The following is a 7,585-nucleotide window of genomic DNA, read 5'->3' on the forward strand; positions in this document are numbered from 1 at the left end:
TAATTGTTTTTCATGAGCTTTACTCTTTTAAAATGATCTTTCATAAATTTGGAGCCCTTTTTGCACTGCAACCTTTTGATAAATGCATTTAAAATTTTCACCAAAATTTGGGGATGTCATGTGAGGCTTCCACAACACTTATATGCAAAAATATCTTTTGGTTATTGGAGATTTTGAGCTCTACATCAATTTTTCAAATCTGGTCCAGTAGGTATTTTTGCACTACAACCTATTTAAATATTCTTCTAAAAATTCTCCCAAGTGTTTGGAGATGTCAGTGGATGCTTATAATTCAACTTCATGCAAAAACCCAGTGTTGTTCTATGAAAGATTAGAGTGAATCATCTTCATTTCCATTCTGGTCCAGTTTGGTGATTTGTACAGCAACCCCATTTTATTTTGCTCTAGTACCCATGAGCTTTTTCCTACTTATAGTTCTCCCTACCAAACCCTTAAGTCCAGGAGAATGGACCCATTGGAGTATTTTTAGTGCATGCAATGATAGCCTTTAGTTTCTGCCCAAAACTGATTTTCTCTAAAACTTGCACTAACAAGTTCCTGTTTTTGCCAAACTAACCTTACCACCTTCTTGAGCTCCTAAAGAGACTAGGATCTGGAGAGTTTGGCCACCCCAAGAGTTGCCTAGATGCCCATGGCATTCTGTCGAACACCCTGTGTGCAGGAACAGTTTTGGCATGTCTTCTAGTTTGCATTGTGGACTTGAGCCCCTGACCCATCCAGCATGTCCACTAACCTCCTAGCTATCCCTACCCTAGTCCTGTTAGTTGCCAGCCTCCCCCTCGCGCTCTAAGATGCCCTGGCATTTCATCGAGCATGTCCCGTGCGTGCTCTGGGCGCGCCCAGAGCGCACGTTTTGCACGCGCGCGCACTGAGCCGCCGCGTCGCACTGCAGCCCTCGTCGCGTCCCGTCCCTGGCCCCTGCTCGCCTGCTGAACCACGCACTGCACTCGCCCACTCTCCATGCCACCCCTGGCGCACTACAGTGCCGCTGGCAGAGCTTTGGTGGCACGCCGGCATCGGCAGCGAGCCCCTGCCATGGTCGGCACCGCCCAAGCCACCCGCGCGCGCCAGCTGCCCCCTGGGAACAACCCGAGCTTATCCGCAAGCCGTCGGCACGCGCTCGTCGCCGCCACGTAGTCCTGCAGCTACAGAAAAGTGGTCGCCGGCGATCCTATCCTCGGCCGCCGCAGGACCAACCTCGAGCGCCTATTTAAGGAGGCCCCGAGCTCCTCCGAGCACTCAGGCAACCCCAGGCCACCCCCATAGTACTCCCGCAGCCAGCAATTGACGGGGAGGGGCCTTCTTCCTCGTCTCCGGCCAGTTCGGCCGCCGCCGAGCTCCGGTGCAATACGTCGCAGCCAGACCCTCCCCCGCCCATCCAACGCCACCAACCGCCTCCCCATAGTCTTGCGGAGCTGCCCAGCGCCTCAGACTCGACCAAGGACCACCGTAGCCCGAAGCCCACTTTGCTCCCGAACCACCGTCCGCCGCGGAGCTCGCAGCCGGTGACTTCCTCCATCCCCACCTGCCTAGCACCCACCGGGAGGACCGCCCCGGTCTGGCGGGTCCATCCCTGCCCTCGGAGCCCCGTGGGGAGCTGCCGTTCGTCGACGGCGATCGCCGGAGCCCCACCCCATTCGGGCAGAGAGAAAGGAGGGAGAGGGAGACCAGTCAAACCTGACCAGTGGGCCCCCTGGACCCACTGTCAGTGACCCGCTCGCCCGTCCTCTCTGGTTAAGTGAAAGCGCAAAGTCCGGAGTACGTCTCCTCTGCTTCGAAAGCGTATTCTCCCCCAAAGCGTTTTCTTTTTCTGATTTTATTAAAACAGAACTTTGACTAATCTTTGACTGGCTATATCTTTTAAAATAAAACTCCAAATGAGTTGATTCTTTTTCCTACCTCCCTCAAATTTCATCTAGTTTATTTTAAGATTTATTTCAAAAATATTTTTGTTACGCTAATCATGCAGGGAACACTTGAACCTCCTGAGTCGGCCTTAGATCGAGTCTTGTCCAGTAACCCCCACACTTGCTTCGTACTACCACTTGTCCCTGCCATAGGTAGGGTACAGTTCAGTAAGTTGTCAACCCCTTTCTAGCACACACCGTACAGAGAGGCCGTGATGAGGGTCTCATGGCCATGGATTAAAGCCAGTCATCCGGTCCGGGGGCATGGGTGTTTCGGTTGTAGCCGAAGGGGTAGCTCCCCTAGTTTGCGCGCGGTATAAATTTTGTGATCCCATGCTACGTCGAGGTTGTAGCCTCCCCACTTAGAGTTTCGCTTGACAGGTGTCGTGGGTGATTCCAGACACCGGTAAAGTTAAGCTGGTGTGTGCAGGTCAGGCGTGTTTCCAATTAAAAGACCGTAGACGGAATTAGTCCCGATGGACTAAAGAAATCCGTTACCCGTGGGTAAAGAGTACACCCTCTGCAGAGATCATACATCTATTCGAATAGCCGTGTCCATGTTTAAGGACTATAGTCTGGGATAGGTCAAGTGTCGGTCTTAGTGTCGGTCTTCGGAGGAAAAACTGCTAAACCAGAACATTGATTATGAACTGTGAATTATGATCATTATTATTGTGGACTAACCATTTACCTTATTTGAATTATTGAGTATCCCTGGGACGGTTCTACCTCCTGGATATTCACTGTGATTATCCTTTATAAGCCCTTTATGTGGTGTCGCATAGACGCCCGACTATGGCATGCTTGTTATTTCTTTTATTTATAAGCCCTTTATGTGGTGTCGCATAGACGCCCGACTGTGGCATGCTTGTTATTTATTTTATTTATGAGCCCTTTATGTGGTGTCGCATAGACGCCCGACTGTGGCATGTCTGTTATTTCTTTTATTTATAAGCCCTTTATGTGGTGTCGCTCAGACGCACGACTGCGGCATTGTTAATTTATTGGTACCCTTTTTCGAGGAGTCACTTCTGACACTCGATCACTGCATTCTATTTCTATATTGCATATTCTTATTTTACTTGCATGCGTGCTTCATGAATTTTGTTTATCTCGTGACTGACGTTATGGTCATAGAACATTTTCGGAGCATGATTACCCCTTGTTATATTATACCCGTGTTCTAAATGTTTGCGAGTACATTCAAACGTACTCACTGGCTTGTCCCTGGCTATTGTCTTGGCCAGATTTCTTGCGTGGAGAAGAGTGTTACGACGACAGCCCCGGAACCCATGTTAAGGTGATAGCAGCCTCGCGAAGATAGGAGTTATCCTGGTCAGCTGTTCTTGTGGGAAATGGAGTCCCATAGACGCAGATGAACCTCAAACCGCTTCCGGCATCAACCACTAGAAACCAAGTGTTGTACTCATAGGCCACAATGGTCTTGTACTTCATATTTTGTACTTGCTTGGAATTTCTTATATCAAGTTGGTGCCTCATCAGCTAACAGTAATCCTGGGGCTGGTGAGCACAAGGGCCATTTTCTGGAGAATTAATATCCCAAAAATCCGGTCCTGACAGACTTGGTATCAGAGCCAGGCTGACCATTGGCTAACCCTATCTTAGCCAGGTCAATAAACCTAGGTTAACCAACCCACCTGACCTTAACCTAACCCCGGCCAAACTTCTCTTGTAAGATAGCCACACAGTGACCCCGACGCTTTTGGCAGTCGGTGCCCAACCTATCAGCTTAGCCTGTCGATCACGCGCCAGTGACTGACACCTAACTTGTCTCATTCGCAAGCGTGCGAAGGAAGACTCCGACCCTTTTTCTATAAAAAGGGCACGCTAGCCTCAACCCAGCACAGCACAGCCTCTTTCCCAAGCCAAGTCACGATGCCTGGCCCCATTGTTCACAATGAGACCACAGCAGCCAACCTTGGAGGTTTTGTGACCATGCTCGCAAACCTCACCCGCCGTGCCTATGCATTAGAAGAGCCTCCCGAATATGTTGTGTACCAAGAACTCATGGGCGGTGAGAGCCGTCAGTTCTGGGCCACTGTACACATTTATGGTAGGGGTCTATCGCCAGAACGCCCCTACAGGTTCACTGGAAGGACCACTTCCTTTGAGCCACAAGCCATCCAGCTGGCAGCTCGAGAAGCTATAGTTCAACTCCGGCACTTGTCGCCCAGAGTTAACTGTCGCAACTGGTATGGTAGGCCACCCCAGGTTGCCAACGGAGATCACAAGATGGATCCTGCACTATTGCATCTGGTGCGCTATGTAAGTGCACTAGAGGAGCTGTTCAATCAAATCACTCTTGATCTGATCGCAGCTCGTGGAGAACTGTTTCGCCGAGCCCCGGCGAGAGGAGAAGTGGAGCCCGACGCCGACAACCCAATCGTGCTATTCGGACACCCGATCGAGCCCTTGAGGTCTGCCCCAGCCATCGACCAAAATACTTTGATGTCCCCAGAAGTGCTTCGCCGCCTTTTGGGAACACACTCCAATGGGGTTGTGGCCAACAACCCCCGCGATGGTCATCATCGCTACCCCGACCCTGCAGCCACGCATCCTCATCCGGCTAATCCCGACGGTGAAACCCATGGAGAAGCTTCATCGTCCACTAGGCAAGCCCGCTTAGATATTAACGGAGTAGACTAAGTCACTCGAGTAGTAACGAGCCTTATTATTTTCTACGCCTTGTAATTGTGTGATCCTGTATCACCATTATTAAAGGATGTCTCTTGTGCGCCCCAGTACCAGAGACGTTTTCTCAGGACCCTGTCCTTTTGCCATTTTCATTATAAACATCATAGCTATGTTTATTTGTGTGTTGCAGCTTATGTTTGTACCCTAAATTCGTGATATGCGCAAACTCTTGGTTTCAACTAATGGGAGTATTATTTTTAAAACAACCCTTAGCAAATCTCGAGGACGAGATTTTTCTTAAGGTGGGTAGTGTTGTAACACCCCAAAAATTTGACCTTGTTTTACTAATTAAAATTTTGCCAGGAAATTAAATTTTTATTTTTCTTGATTTCTCCTTTGATTTCAGAACCCCTCTTCTCTTTAATATTGTGGGTTTTTACCTCAAGTGGAAACTTTCCAAAAAGTATTATTGGACTTATATGCCCTCTTTATAAAAAACAATTCTTTATCAGTGGATTTATTTGCATAATTGTTTTTCATGAGCTTTACTCTTTTAAAATGATCTTTCATAAATTTGGAGCCCCTTTTGCACTGCAACCTTTTGATAAATGCATTTAAAATTTTCACCAAAATTTGGGGATGTCATGTGAGGCTTCCACAACACTTATATGCAAAAATATCTTTTGGTTATTGGAGATTTTGAGCTCTACATCAATTTTTCAAATCTGGTCCAGTAGGTATTTTTGCACTACAACCTATTTAAATATTCTTCTAAAAATTCTCCCAAGTGTTTGGAGATGTCAGTGGATGCTTATAATTCAACTTCATGCAAAAACCCAGTGTTGTTCTATGAAAGATTAGAGTGAATCATCTTCATTTCCATTCTGGTCCAGTTTGGTGATTTGTACAGCAACCCCATTTTATTTTGCTCTAGTACCCATGAGCTTTTTCCTACTTATAGTTCTCCCTACCAAACCCTTAAGTCCAGGAGAATGGACCCATTGGAGTATTTTTAGTGCATGCAATGATAGCCTTTAGTTTCTGCCCAAAACTGATTTTCTCTAAAACTTGCACTAACAAGTTCCTGTTTTTGCCAAACTAACCTTACCACCTTCTTGAGCTCCTAAAGAGACTAGGATCTGGAGAGTTTGGCCACCCCAAGAGTTGCCTAGATGCCCATGGCATTCTGTCGAACACCCTGTGTGCAGGAACAGTTTTGGCATGTCTTCTAGTTTGCATTGTGGACTTGAGCCCCTGACCCATCCAGCATGTCCACTAACCTCCTAGCTATCCCTACCCTAGTCCTGTTAGTTGCCAGCCTCCCCCTCGCGCTCTAAGATGCCCTGGCATTTCATCGAGCATGTCCCGTGCGTGCTCTGGGCGCGCCCAAAGCACACGTTTTGCACGCGCGCGCACTGAGCCGCCGCGTCGCACTGCCGCCCTCGTCGCGTCCTGTCCCTGGCCCCTGCTCGCCTGCTGAACCACGAACTGCACTCGCCCACTCTCCACGCCACCCCTGGCGCACTACAGCGCCGCTGGCAGAGCTTTGGCGGCACGCCGGCGTCGGCAGCGAGCCCCTGCCATGGTCGGCACCGCCAAGCCACCCGCGCGCGCAAGCTGCCCCCTGGGAACAGCTCGAGCTTATCCGCAAGCCGTCGGCACGCGCTCGTCGCCGCCACGTAGTCCTGCAGCTACAGAAAAGTGGTCGCCGGCGATCCTATCCTCGGCCGCCGCAGGGCCAACCTCGAGCACCTATTTAAGGAGGCCCCGAGCTCCTCCGAGCACACAGGCAACTGTGACACCCAAGTTTTATTTGGATTTTCAAAAGATTTTATTTGACTTGAGGGAGGTGAATTAAAAATTATTTTCTTCAAGGGACCCTCCCTTTCAAATATTTTTCTCATAACAAGAGTTTTATTTGGATTCACCCAAGACTTGCTTTTGGTCTTGGAGGTCCTTGCCCTTTTATTTGAACTCAAGACAAAATACTTTTCACTTGAGAAAAATGCCTTTTGAAAATCTCTTTGAAAATGCACTATGGCTTTTGGAATAATCCTTTACCACTTTCAACTTTTCTCTCTTGCCATGGCCTTAGTGCAAATCCACTCTGCTAAACCTTCCCTCACCTTTGGATCATGTTTTGCATCAAATCCAGCAAGTTGAACCTCCCCATATGATTATTTGTCCACTCAAATCATATTCGAACAAATTTCTGTCTTCTATTCTAGCCATTGGTGATTTACAAAGGAACTCCACTTTCTGTTTGGATTTTTGCCCCGAAACCGTTTTCCCTTCCTAGTCCTTTGAACCCTCAACCAAGATCCATGAAGATCCACTGGTCTTCAGTTCAAATTTTTCAAACTACACTTGCTGCAAGTTTGGACCAGATTTGTCAAATTTGGTGAAATTCATTCAAATCTTCCTCCAAAAATTTCAAGTAAAATCAGGCAGCCTCTGGGTGCATTGAGTGGTCACCTCACCAAGTACCAGCTCCAGAAAAAAAATTCTCATTGCCAAATCATTCTGTCGAACACCTGCAGTGCATTGTCAATATCAAGTTAAGTTAAGTTCAGAGAACAGTTTCAGTGCACTGTCGTTTTCTTCAGAACCCGACGTCGATCTCGCCAGTGCCGCCGTGTCGCCGTGTGCCCTGTCCCCTCCCCCTTGTCCTCTGCACCGCACGAACGTCTGGCACCTTGCGGTTGTCGGCGACGAGCAGCAGAAGGTGCGCCGCCCCGTGACCGACGCCAGCGGCGGCTTTGCGGCCGCCAGAGAGAGGCGCGGCGCCGACGGCGCCACCAAGCACCGCCCAAGCCTCCGGAGCTCGCCGCGTGGCCTTCCACTCCCCCGAACGCGCTGCCACTCTCGTCGTGAACCGTAGGGCGCGGAGCGCGCTCTCTGTCGTGAACCGTAGGGCGCGGAGAGATGGCCTAATCATGTGGTGACATGAAGGGCAGCAAGGTGGTACTGTTGTAGCATACCAGCCTTGCGTCGTCCGCCTA

Source organism: Triticum aestivum, chromosome 2D, assembly GCF_018294505.1.
Source record: "Triticum aestivum cultivar Chinese Spring chromosome 2D, IWGSC CS RefSeq v2.1, whole genome shotgun sequence".
NCBI classification, from domain to species: domain Eukaryota; kingdom Viridiplantae; phylum Streptophyta; class Magnoliopsida; order Poales; family Poaceae; genus Triticum; species Triticum aestivum.